Source organism: Pantherophis guttatus, chromosome 1 (genome assembly GCF_059756535.1).
Source record: "Pantherophis guttatus breed Tessera chromosome 1, ASM5975653v1, whole genome shotgun sequence".
In the NCBI taxonomy this organism is placed as follows: domain Eukaryota; kingdom Metazoa; phylum Chordata; class Lepidosauria; order Squamata; family Colubridae; genus Pantherophis; species Pantherophis guttatus.
This window is the reverse complement of record NC_142063.1, coordinates 32,729,688-32,743,845: the sequence shown is the minus strand read 5'-3', so window position 1 is coordinate 32,743,845 and position 14,158 is coordinate 32,729,688. Positions and strand designations below refer to the sequence as shown.

General features: G+C 40.6%; 1 protein-coding gene across 2 annotated transcripts in view; it reads right to left on the bottom strand.

The window, feature by feature from the left end:
- The window catches only part of PPM1A (protein phosphatase, Mg2+/Mn2+ dependent 1A), a 30,830-nt gene extending 19,800 nt beyond the window's left edge, over window positions 1–11,030 (bottom strand). Inside the window, exon 1 of one of the 2 annotated variants that reach the window (XM_034433528.3) lies at window positions 10,423–11,030. The gene's annotated coding sequence lies outside the window, so the exon portion shown is untranslated. The remainder of the gene's footprint in view (window positions 1–10,422) is intronic. The other variant, XM_034433527.3, reaches the window with a different exon arrangement.
- Window positions 11,031–14,158: the final 3,128 nt, after the last annotated feature.

Sequence of the window (14,158 nt, the reverse complement as noted above, 5' to 3'; positions counted from 1 at the left end):
AACAGGTCTAAAATAGGGTGTGTGGAGGCCGAAAATGGCCAAAGGGTGGGAACCGGCGTGTGGGTGAGGCTTCAGCAACATTCAGTGTATAAGACGCACCACAATTTTCACCTGTTTTTTTGGGGGGGGGAAGTGTGTCTTATACTCTGAAAAGTAGGGTAACTGTCAATGCTTAATTGTCAATGCTATTAAAGACCCTACGAATAAAGAAAAAAACAAAAAAAAATAATGGGGAAAAGATAAAACCTATACTTATTAAAAATGACAAATGGTAATTGTAAAATAAATATTTAAATCAGAAAAATTAAGAAAAAACTAAAGAGGCCCCCACCTACTTATATAGAACAGATCAAAATCAAGTGCAACTCAAAAATAACACTATTTTAAAGAGTGAAACTACAATATACATGTATGTGTGTGTATATTTACTTTCAAGTCAAGTAATATTTGATATTTCAAATCAACTAATGTTTTGTATTTTTTCACATTGCACAATTAACTTAGGAAATCTTATCTTAAGTAAGAATTACAGAAGATTAACTCACTGGTTGGTATTATACTGAGCATATACAGTACAGACAATCATTTCAAGTATGCCTTTACTAGGAACAAATGAGCAAGGAAGGCTACTACTGATTCTAGTATTCTACAATATAATTCTATATAATCTGTTATATACTTTTATATTCCACTGATAAACAGTATTTCTTGATACTCTTAATAGCAGTTTTTAAATTATTTAAAAACCACTACAATGGTTTTTTTCATGCTTGACTTATAAACAGGATTGGAATAATTTACCTTGTATGAACTGAGAGGCACTTCCTTACCCTGAAAGAAGAGCATGAATTTCACCAATTCATGTTGCCAGTGGCAGTGAATTCATCTCCCAAGGAATGCTATTTTGAAAACTTCAGTGACTGGAAGAATTTGGAAAGCCCCAATATGCAAGAAGGGCTCTTCACTACTTTCTTGATGCAACAATTTATTTATTTTTAATCTTTATGATAATCCAATCCAATAAGATCCTTTTAAATTACTGCAGCAGCTATGCCGCAAAACAATGAATTCTATCCCTGAAATTCTATAATCACTACTACTAAAGAAAACAAATGTAACTACCTAATTTTGAAGTTCAAACAACTGTTACTGAACTAGTATGAAATTGTCTGCATTTGTAAGTCATTATACAAAAAAAATTAAAAGGCAAGAAAGATTATTGAACTCCATTCATCCATAATTTGAAGAAGAAATAAAATTAAATTTAGCTTCTCTAAAAAGTTAAATAGAGTTGGTATTTGTTTGTACTTGCATGGAAGACCAACATGGAGTCCAGTATAACTGGTTACACAGGAAAGTAAAATATCGTTCCAGAAGGCAATGGCAAATCAGTTTAGCACCATACCAAGAAAACTGATGGACATTCCACAAAAACCATCCAAGTTCATATGGAAGGTGATCTTATAAAGCTGTATAAACTAGAATCCTTTCTTGGAGCTTTCTTTTTCTGAACATAAACTGTACTGAAACCAAATTATGGAGATGTAATCTTCCAGTTCCAATAACTCTCTAATAACAACTACCATATTTTTTTGACTATAAGACACAAGATTTCGAAGAGAAACAAGAAAAAAAAGTTTTTGCTCTCCCCGGCCCCCAGGAGCACTCTGTAGGTTTTTACGAAAAACGGGATGTGCAGAGGGTTTGGGAGGCCTGCGGAGTGTTCCTGGGGGCCGGGGAGGGCAAAAATGCGACGCATGGTTGGTTTGAGAAGCCAAAACTGGGCCCATTTTTTGCGAAAATGCAACACACAGGGTGGAATTTCGGGAGGCCAAAAATGGCTATATTCGGTGTATAAGATGCACCAACATTTCCACCCTCCCTTGGGGTGGGGGGGAAGTGCGTCTTATACTCCAAAAAGTACAGTACATAGTTTAGAACATCTCATAGTTCTGAAAGTTACCAGAATTAGAACCTGGGAGCCAATTATTACTACTCTGGAAGCAGGAATTGCTATACTACAAATGTTACTGAAAAGCAAATACAAATGCTTCATGTTAGACTTGCTTCAAATTGAGACCCAAAACGCCACTAATATTTGGAAACAATCAGTGATATAAGATTATTCCCCAATCATGTCTACATGTCCCAAGATGAGAAGCATGTTATGGTCCCATTCATTAAAAACTGCTTTCTGGTGGGATCCAGGAAGAAAGCACTTTCTATTGCAGTGCCTACTCTGTGAAGCACCATCCCATTAGAAATCAGATTGTCTCTGATCCTACATGACTTTCACAAAGTCTTGAGACGTAGTTATCTTTCTGGATTTGGAGGGTGAAGTATCTGTTGGAACCCATAAATCAGTTTTCTTAGAGTCATTCATTTGAGCTGGGTGGCCATACAGGTAGTCCTTGACTTACAACAGTTCATTTAGTGACTGTTCAAAGTTACAATGGTACTGAAAAAAGTGACATTATTGTTTTTCACACTTATGACCTTTGTAGCATCTCCATGCTTGTGATCCAAATTCAGATGCTTGGCACCCCTTTTGCAACAAAATCAAAAATCAATGGGGAAGCCATTAACAACCATGTTATCAACTTATCCACTGCAGTGATTCACTTAACAACTTTTGCAAGAAAGATGGTAAAATGGAGCAAAACTCACTTAACAAATGTTTCACTTAATAAGAGAAATTTTGGGCTCAATTGTGGTCTTAAGTCGAGGACTACCTGTATAAAATTGAATAAATAATTAAAAAGCAAATGTAGTAGAGTTCATTTGAATGTTTATATATTAATCTAAAATAGCATTTTAGAGCTTAATACAATATTTTCTAATCTTGATCCCCAAAAATGGTCATTCAAATATAACCAATCCACGCTATTAATTAAGGTGTCTGGAACTTATGGAGCTGTAATATGATGCCACCTGGGGGCATAAAACACTTCTTATACCTGGCATGAGCTATGCATAATCTTGCAATTTACAGCCAATTTTACTAAATATGTAGAGTCATTATACTGGTATTACGAAGTAACTGAGGTATTGTATGAAGATAATGAACAGACTCTAATTTTCATACAGACAAGGAATGCACTATTGATTTATATGTTACCATAGTATTACACAGTAAAATTGCAACGTAACAATGAATTGAGGGGAATTGCTCAATTAAAACTCCTCTCTTAAGGAGGCGGTGGTTCGACCTCTCCTCAAAAAGCCTTCCCTGGATCCAGACTCACTTAATAACTATCGTCCCGTCTCGAATCTTCACTTCATTGTGAAGGTTGTTGAGATTGTGGTGGTGCAACAGCTCCCACAGTTCCTGGAGGAAACGGAATACCTAGACCCATACCAATCGGGCTTCCGATGCGGGCACAGCACGGAAACGGCATTGGTCGCTCTGGTGAATGATCTCTGGCGGGCTGGGGATGGTGGTTGTTCCTCCATCCTGGTCCTACTTGACCTCTCAGCGGCTTTTGATACCATCGACCATGGTATCCTACTGCAGTGACTTGTGGGGTTGGGAGGCACTGTTTTACAGTAGTTCTCCTCTACCTCTCAGGTCGCTTGCAGTTTGTATGAGCGGGGGGGCAGAGGTCCACTCCGAGGCCCCTAAATTGTGGGGTGCCTCAGGGGTCGGTTCTCTCCCCCCTGCTCTAACATTTATATGAAGCCGCTGGGTGAGATCATTCGTGGCTTCGGGGTGAGATATCATCAATATGCTGATGATACCCAGTTATACATCTCCACCCCAGACCACCCCAAAGATGCCCTTTCCATGATGTCCCGTTGCCTGGAGGCGGTGCGGGCCTGGATGGGTAGAAACAGACTCAGACTCAACCCCTCCAAGACTGAGTGGCTGTGGATGCCGGCATCTCGGGTTTCAGAGGCCCCATCACTTTTGATGGGTGGGGAAAAACTTGCCCCCATTGATAGGGCTCGCAACTTGGGTGTCCTCCTGGATGCTCGGCTGTCCCTAGAAGACCACCTGATGGCCGTGACCAGGGGGGCCTTCGCACAGGTTCGCCTGGTGCGCCCTTTCCTAGACCGAGATGACCTTCACACTGTCACTCATGCCCTGGTTACTTCCCGCTTGGATTACTGCAATTCCCTCTACATGGACCTGCCCCTGAGATGCACCTGGAGACTCCAGCTGATCCAGAATGCAGCTGCACAGGTTGTTACGGGAGCCCGTTACTCCCATATAACACCTCTCCTGTGTGAGCTGCACTGGTTACCAGTGGTTCTCCGGGTCCACTTCAAGGTGCTGGTTCTCACCTATAAGGCCCTACATGACTTAGGTCCGGGATATTTGCAGGACCTTCTCCTGCCTGCCTCCCACGATCCTGTTCGCTCACATAGGGCTGCTCTCCTCAGGGTTCCGATGGCGAGCCAATGTCGTCTGGCGGCACCCAGGGGTAGGGCATTCTCTGTGGGTGCTCCCACCCTCTGGAATGAGTTGCCTACCGAGCTCCGGACGGCTCCTGATCTCCGCTCCTTCCATCGGGACCTGAAGACTTGGCTGTTCAAGTAAATAGGCTGACTCTGATTCTGGGTTTTATTATTTATTACTTAATTTGGTTTAAAATGGGATTTTGTTGTACATGTTTTTAACTTGTGTTTGCTGCCCTGAGTCCTTCTGGAGAAGGGCGGCATATAAATACATGAAATAAATAAATAAATAAATAAATAAATAAATAAATAAATAAATAAATAAATAAACAAACAAACAAACAAACAAACAAACTGCAATGTAGGCTGCTCTACATGGGGTTACCCTTGAAGAGTATCCAGAAACTGAAACTGGTACAGAATGCAATTGTGGAAGGAGTTCTGGGTGCCTCTAGGGTTGCACATGTAACACCTCTGCTACACAAGTTGCATTGGGTATCCGTTTGCTTCTGGTCAATTCAACACAATATTTATCTTTAAAGCCCTTCAAGGAATTAGATCAGGTTATCAGGAGCTGTCTCGTCCCAATTGCCTCAGCTGCTCAGGCAGGGAGATCATGCTATGGATCCTGCCAGTTAAAGAATTTCAACTGGCGAGATCTAGGAAGAGGATCTTCTATGCTCTTTGAAACATCTTATCTTCAGAGGTGAGGCAAGCCCCAACTCTTCTCGCTTTTGTGAAGAGAGTTAAGACATTGGTCTGCCAATTATAATGAGTGTTTGTTAGGCAATCCTGGGGATGGCTCGTGGCTTAAAGCAGTGTTTCCCAAACTTGACCCTTTGAAGATGTATGGACTTCAACTCCCAGAATTCCTCAACCAGGCATAGTGGTTGGGGAATTCTGGGAATTGAAGTCCATGCATCTTAAAATAGCCAAGTTTGGGAAACACTGGCTTAAAGATACTTCCTCCACCTTGTTAACCTTTTAACTTTATTCTTAAATTTGATTTGTTAGTTTTAACTTATGAAAACTGATTTTTTAAAATTCTTAACTGTGCTTTTAGTCACATTATTATAATATGTTATTATGTTGCAAGCTCCTCAGTGTAACTTAGGTGAGATGGATAGTGTAGAGATTTGATAAATAAGGACAAAATTACAAATTAAGCGTAATACAATGTAACAAATCAACACCACTCATTTACATAGTATACCATTCTTTAGTGCCTATTGAGCAAGATATTTTTGCATCACTAAAATTTACATTTTTCTAAACTACTCAATATATACAACATAGTAAGAAATATTAGAATGATTTTAGATTTTGTTTCCAATATTAAAACACTAATAAAACCCTTTTAGTTAACAACTTGATACACTATAAATAGCATCTGAACATTAAAAAGACACATAAAAACATCCATGTGTAGTCCTACAAGCATTTCACCATTGGTTAAGGGTTTTACAAATGCAAAAAATGTCATTCCAATTTCACATATGCGTAAAATTCCATGCAGGTTTAACTGACATTCTGCTTTAATGAACATCCTCCCAAATTAATACATTACATTGAAAGTTTAATGCATGCTGCTTTTAAGGAAATCATTAGTCTCAACCTCAATTCCTCATCTGTATAATGGAAACCTTTTCCCACTCTGAGTATAGTGAGAAGTTAAAGAAAGTAAACCATTCTTTACATATCAACTATTACTTAGGATACTTTATATTAATTCTATTTTATGGAGTAAAAAATAGCAAATCTTGATTGCCAAATTGTTTTATAATAGGTTATGAAAATCATGTATGATTTTAAAGGGTTGAAGTGGAATTTTCCAGAGGTGATACTGCATTAAAGACAATCCTGCTCCATTGGGTAGAAAATACTATTCTGCCATGCTTAGAATTAGCCTTCATCAACTGCGCATATAAATATTGCTCTTATCTGGCTTTTTTGAGGGAAAAACAAGTTACAGAGTAAAATTATTAGATTATGTTGCCATATAAGCCTTTTTCTCCAGATTATGCTTTCAAAAAGTTATACCTACTATTTATAGTTTGTTAAGTGAATCGAAAGCAAGCTAACAACTGTTTTTTTTCCCAGCCTCTAGATAGCCAAGACTCTAGAGGTTCAAAATCTTCATTCTTAGAACTTGACAACAAAATACTGTGTCACAATTGTGCTACAATTTTAATAAATAATCCCTTTGGGAAACAAGTTGTTTAAATAAATAAATTTGATTACTTGTTAACTCTTAATAAATATGTTAAGAAAATGTTTTTGTACAGAAGATTAAAGCATGATATAAGCCAACCACACTTTCTAAAATAGATACTTGCTTTTTCAACCATAAATATTAATATTTATAGTCATTCCTCAACAAACGGTATATTATTCTTTCACAGACCTATAACATTAATCTGCAAGTAAAACAATAATTACTTCAACCTGCTACTTGCTGAAAATTTGCCAATGTTATATCTATTAGTTATTATTGAAAGCTGCTTTTATGGGAGCTGTACTTGACACAAAAGGCAGCTGCTGTTCAGCATGCTGACCAGCACTAGTTGGTATAACACTTATTTTGCCAGAGCTATACAGGCTGCTAATAAGCTTCCAGGCCTGATTCAAAGTACTGATGACGGAAAGCTTTATACAGTTTGGCCTCTTGCTAACATCAGTACTAGTATTCCATCTTTATTTTGTGCACTTCAAAATAAAATACATAATGCTTCTGTTTTTTTACCAACATTCTCATGAGCTGAGAGTGAGTGGCTGGCCCAAAATCATCAAAGTAATTTTCATGCCTAAGGGAGGACTAGAATTTACAGTCTCCTGGATTCTAGTCCTACACCTTTAACCACTGCATCAAATTGGCTCTCTTGCCATGTTTACAACTTTTCCAAGAACACTATACCCATCCTACTAGTTCTGAGAGAAAGGATGCTTCCCATGGGGGAAGCTGAGATTTGAAAAATGCATTCAGATGTTGCACCCACCTCCCATGCAAAGAGCAGGCCCATAAGATCAGGTCAAACCCCACCCTTTTGTTCTGTAGGAAAATGGTAAAGGCAGTTCTCATGCAGAAAACATTTGGATAAGTAACTGGAATTAGAAGTAATAAAATTTTATTTTTTTAATCTGATATATCATGATAAGTGCCTTAATATATCTATTTAATTCTCCTTCCAGAGATTTGACATTGCTGGCCTTTCATAGGGCCCTAAAGACTTGGTTCTGTGCCTGAGCCTGGGGTGCCAGGTGTGCGTAGGGACCTGTTTTTCAGTACTCTTAGCAATTTGGGTTGTTGTTTCTCTGCTGCCCAAATTTTATATTTTATAGGTTTTTAAATTTTTTTAATTCTGCTTGCCACCCAGAGTTACGTCGAGATGGGTGGGCAATATGAATTGAGTAAAATATATTGTAAGCCACCTGGAGTTTCTTCAGAATACAGCACATAAATTAATATTTTATTTATTTAATCTCTATACCTAAGTGACTCTGGGTGATTTACAACATAATAAAACCATATAAATACATGAATTAAAGCATAGCTTAAAACAGCTTAAAAACAAGTTAAAATACTTTTTACTACAAGCCTATATACGCTGATATGAAAATTCATTCTGAAGCTTACTCTATTAAAAAAAAACCTCTTTATTTTAAATTATCAGCACCAGAAGTGTATAGATGATATAATCAAGGTGTAGAAAAGGAAAACTTCATCATTCCAGCTATCTCAACTTTTCAAAAAGTCTTCCAGTTTTAAAGCTAAGACAATATTTAAGCTGTAGGAACTACATATAATCAAATCCAGGGTGAGAAGATGAAGCAATACCTCTATACCTCAGGGCACCAATATATCTTTTTTCTCTTCAATGCTAAAAGCTACATGAATACAATATAAATTAAATGCATGCATGGGCTGTACTAGTATAAAAATCACAAAATTTGACTAAAATGACTATATTAGGTAGACCAAGATAAAGTAATGTGTAACACAATAACGTGTATCCTAAATTACAGAATTATACTTAAAACAAGACTACTTGACAGACTTCTAAAGAATAAATTACCACATATCTACATAACATTGTGCTGTATATTAAAAATGCAGATTACATTAGCAGAGACTACACCAAGCCACAGTAACGTGTACAGTATCTTAAATTGCAAAATTACTGCTAAAACAAGAGTATCTTGAAGGCTTTTAAAGAATCACAACGTATCTACATCCCATTGGACATATTCAGTCACCTGAAAATAATGGTGCCTACAGCCTTTATTGACTATGCCAAATATCATAAAAAGGAAATTTATTTCCATTTTTGTTTGTTTTATACATTTCTCCTTCTCATTTTTTTAAAAAAGGGGCAGTAATAGCTATGCAGTTAGGAAATGTAAGGTAACGATTAAGGCACATTGCTTTATAAATATTGTATGTTTGAATTTACTCATCAAATTGGATCAAGCACAACTCTTATCTTATAAGGATATATATGGAATCTTCTAAACAGTCATATCCTATAGAATCTTATAAACAGTCATATCTGTCTGACTGACAGAACACTTGCAGCAGGAGGGGAAAGTATGCTTTTAATCATGCTTAATAAAGCTTAGCAGACAATGAGTTCTTCGCCCACTTCTGCCTCTCCAGAGAAAGAAACAACATCATGCTACGTCATTTCTGGACTGAGTTGACAAGAACAATGAACACAGAGAAATCAGATCCAAAACAAAAGGAGTCTAAACTCATTTAAGAACTTTCTACAACACATGTATGGAAAACATCATAAACAATTAGCATACAAAGCATAGCTGGAAATGTATTATACTAAAATGGAACCGGCTTTTCTTCTAAACCAACCAGCCTGTGAATGCATTTATAACTTTTGCAAGATGTACCACATTTGAATATTGCTAAAATGTGCTTTAGACATATACATATATTTCATATGTATGTATGTATATGTCTCTTTAGCCAGGTTCTACCTACGTAAACCAAGATATTATGCAGCCCTATCTTGGTTTACGTAGGTAGAACCTGGCTAAAGAGACATACACATAAAACCTACGAAAAAGAAAGAAAAACACACACACACACACATATATATATATATACACATACATACATACATACGTATGTATGTGTGTGTGTATATATATATATATATATATATATGCCTCCTACACACATTTTAAAAACCTATGCAAATAATGGTATCTGCAAAGCTTCTCTTCACCTATTATACCTCTACACATTTCAAAATATATTCTGGATCTGTGGTTTTTAATATACGTAAAGTTTACATACATATATTTTACACATATGCGGAGCAGCAGTTTGTACATTTTTGTCTGGTCTTAACCAAGCTAATGCCTGACGACCAGATTTCAGAATTTTCATTTCAGATCACCCTAGCAGGCCTTACTAATTATATACTTTTCTCTTTCAAACGCAGGCAGGAAGGGGTGGGACCGAAGCAGAAAGCCACCCTAAACTGAAGGCAAGCATGTTCCACCTCTGTCACTCTATTCCCTAAAACTTCATCTTTTTCTTGCTGGCTGCCCTTACCTGGGCCTCGAAAGTACCGTCTTTTAGTCGATGACTTTTACTACAGGCTGCACAGAGGCAATAAATCATCAGTGACAATGCAACGCGCGGTTCCAAACAGTATCAATCCAATGATTAACGAGCAACAACAACGCAATCAAGGTGAACAATATAATACGATTCTACAGGGGAGAAGCCGCCGGCATCACCTCCACACACAACCACAACGCAGTGTAAGCCGCCCTGACGTATCAAATTCCCTCAGTGAAGCCGCCCATCAACCCCCTTCTCTCCCAAACGCCAGCTGGGTTAACGAGGTAGGGGCGATCTTTCTGGGATTATCCCCACATGTACAAGCAGGTCGTCGCTCTCGCTTCTCCCGCTTCTAGGCCCCGAGTTCCCAGGCGGCGGCGGCGGCCTCTACCTTCTCCCTCCCAGGCCTTGGCGCGACCTCTGCCACCGCAGCGGCTTACCTTTCAGCCCAGGCGAGGCAGTTGGAGAGAAGGCTATCAGAAGGGGGATTGGGGGGGGGGGGTCGGAAGGATAGCACTGGAGTAGGCCGGGCCGAGCCGAGCCGGCGAAGGCGCCTTTGCCTCAGTTCATTCGCACGGCAGAGACGGCAACGACGACGACGACAACCACGGCCGCAGAGGCTGGGGCTGTTCCTGCTGCTCCTCCTCGTTGCTCCTAAGGAACCGAGCGCTCATCTCTCCTGCCTGCCTGCCTGCTTCACTCTTCCTCCAGCTTCTCTCTCTCTCTCTCTCTCTCTCTCTCTCCCGCGCCCCCTCCCCTCAGCCTTCCCTTCTCGCGGCGGCGGCGGCGTCCTCTCGGCTGCCTGCACGCTCAGCCTCCCACGACACCCCGCTTCTTTTTTCCTCCTCCCGCCCTCCCCCCTCCCGCCCCGCGTTGTTCGGCTCGGCTCTTCGGCTCCTCTAGGCAGGCGGACTAACAAGAGAGCGAAGACGGCGCACGCGCAGCGGTGCCACCCTCCCGCGCGCGCGCGCGCGAGGCTGGAGTGGGGGGGGAGGACGACGACGACGACGACTCGGAGGAGACCGGGAGCGAGCTCAAATTTGGTTTTGGTGCGCATGCGTCGGGGGGGGGCCCGAACGCCCTCGAATGACGGTTGTGGAGGGGTGCGCGCGGGAGCCGTAACGTTCCTTTGATGTTCCTCTAAACTGAGAGACGGCGTTCTCCGCCTGGCAGCCGAGGCTGTCTTTCTCTCTCTCTCTCTCTCTCGGGCGGGTGAAAGTCAACTATTAGTCGTTTCTATTATTCTTACTCTTATTCTTACGCCTACTTTGATATAATGCATTGAGAACCCGGATGCTGAGGTCGACAGGGGAGGAAGGAGGAAGAGCTGCTGCGGGGTGGATTGGGAGGAGATCTTTGAGTGGTTGCTATGACGTCACTCCGATTTCCTCCTGGGCCTGCAGCTTTTCAGGACTGGGGAAAAGTAGGTCGGGGAGAGCATGAATGAGATCCGGTGCCATCAGCCTCATCATTTCCATTATTAACGCTCTTATGTCGGCTTCGCACAACGAAAACAGCGAATTTGCTGTTTTGATAGGGTGCAAAAACCTTTACAGGCCATTTTTGACGATTGATCTTAGCCAAAAGGCCAAGAAGCTACAAGAAAAGACTGGCTTAAGACTCAGATCAGTCAGCAGGGGGAGTTTCCTAATTACATCAAGACATCCCCAGATGGTTGTATAATATATTAGCCTCATCGTGGTTCAATATTTGTATGCATTCTTTAAATAAAAGATTTCATTCATGCCCCTAAACTAGCTGATAGAAGATTCTCAATGTTTGTGTATGTAGATGATGTATTAATATTGCCCCTAAAACAGAAGTTGGCCTGAAGTATGCATTGAAAACTATCAAGCTATTATAAAGATGAATAACTATTAATTATGATAAAACCAAAATTTTAGTTTCCCTAAATAAGACAGAAAAACAAATGGTCAATTAAAGATAACAGCTGAACAAGTTAAACAATATAAATGGCTTTGTATTTCAAAATAATAGGAAAATTACAGCCCAAACTAGCTATGTTGTTTCAAAAGCAGAAAAGATCACCAAGCCCATCTTATTGGTAAAGGACACAGGACACTTGCCTGGCTGCACCTAAGCACTTTCCGGCCAAAGCAATTGCACAATTGATGCATGTACAGCACAGCTGTCAAGCTCGCAGCATCACATTGCTGTCACATGATGTTTTGTGACATTTTTTCCTTTGCGGAGCTGGGATGGGCATGGCCTGCGCATAATGCATCCGGCCCATGGGCCATCAGTTTGACACCCCTAAGTACAGTATGAAATTCAAATAGAAAACATCCAATCAAATTTCCATAGGGCCATTGTAGTTTCTCCAAGATAAATAGCCATTACAACACTGGATCTACCCTGTTTCCCTGAAAATAAGGCATCCCCTGATAATAAGCCCAGTTGGGCTTTTAAGCGCATGTGCTAAAATAAGCCTCCCCTGAAAATAAGCCCTCTTCAAAAATATTTAAACGCAGAGCTGGAAATCAGGTAAGACAGCAAGAGGAGTGCCATCTTGTTCTCCGCACCCCAAAATATCTCCCCAAAAATAAGGCCAAGCGCTTATTTCGGGGTTCAAAAAAATATAAGACAGGGTCTTATTTTTGGGGAAACATGGTAAAACAGGACTGTCAAGCATTGGATCTCATGCCTGGTCCAGAATATTGTTATCCTGGTGTCTTATTAAACCCTGGTGATTTACTATCACTCTTATAACTGGACAAGGAACTTGTCAACAAATCTGCAAATAAAAAAATTACAACATATACTCTCATCTGAATTGCATATTCAGATGAGAGTCCAACATATCATCAGAGTCCAACATATCATGGACTAGGACCATAATAGGAACCTATGGCATGTGTGCCAGAGGTGGCACAGAGAGCCCTCTCTGTGGGCATACACGCCGTTGTCAGCTGCTCTTCGCGCATGCAGCTGGCCCGGGTGTATGCACATGGTCTTCAGGTTTCCGGCACTCCGGCATGCATGAAGACCAGCTGCCGCTGTGCATGTGCGCGTTGGAAACCCAAAGACCAGGTGGTCAGCGCGCACATATGCACCAGCCAGCTGGTCTTTGGATTTCCAGGGCTCTGGCACGCACATACGTTCCAGTTTGGGCACTCGGTACCAAAAAGATTTGCCATTACTGTGCTAGGAGAATGTTAGGAATACAGGTAGACTTTGCTTAATGTCCATTCATTCAGCAACTTCAAATTTATGTTGGTGCTGAAAAAATACTTGTCACCAGTCTTCAAATTTAGCATGCAGCATCCTTGTCAAATGATAAAAATTTGAGCCTTCCTATGTTTATGACCACTCCCTCCTCCCAGGCTTTTTGTCATCTTTGCCTGCCTTTCTCCTGCACTGGGCTCACCCATTCTGGCCATGCGTAGGGAGGCATTGCAGAAACATTCTGCAGGTGCCTCCTGCAGTGACATCAGGCTGGGGTGCAAGGGCGACTCTAGGAGATGGAGCTCTTGCAAGACTGTTCCTGCAGTGGCAGAGGCATAGATGAGATTGACCCACCCAAGCAACAGGGTGTGGGAGGCATTTCTTGCTGTGCCACGGCTCAAGGGCTGCTTGCTGTGCCACTACTCATGGACTTCGTAGTAAGCTGCAGCTCAGGGCTTCTTGGCATGCCACAGCTCGGGTTTCTAGCAGTTCCAGAGCTGTCGTACACTCAGAAGCACATTGCTGAAGCATGGCATGCAGGGCCAGAATCGTGGTTCTTGAGTTGCTTGCTGCACCACACCTCTGGTTTTTTAAGTGTGCCATGGATCGGGGGCTGCATGGCACACCAGCTCAGTGGCTTTTTGCAGAAAGAAAGGCCAGTAGAGGGCATATAACTGATGAGGTATATCTTCAAAAATAACCCGGGAATAAAAGAAAAGGAGTAACAGCTAGTAAGATAAAATATATAATTTCTTCATCTCCAGATGTACAGGACTTCATACCTACCTACCTAAATACTTGACTTTCCTTCATTTTTTTCCCTTTCATAGCAAGCAATGTTATGAAGCACAGAAAAGCAGTAAGACATAGTAAACTAAAGAAATTAAAGGCAAAGACAAATTATGTACTGTGTATATAAATTTTATTTGAATTTTAGATAGATTTTAATAGGCTTATAAAATTTGATGCAAACTATCTTTAGGTTATTAT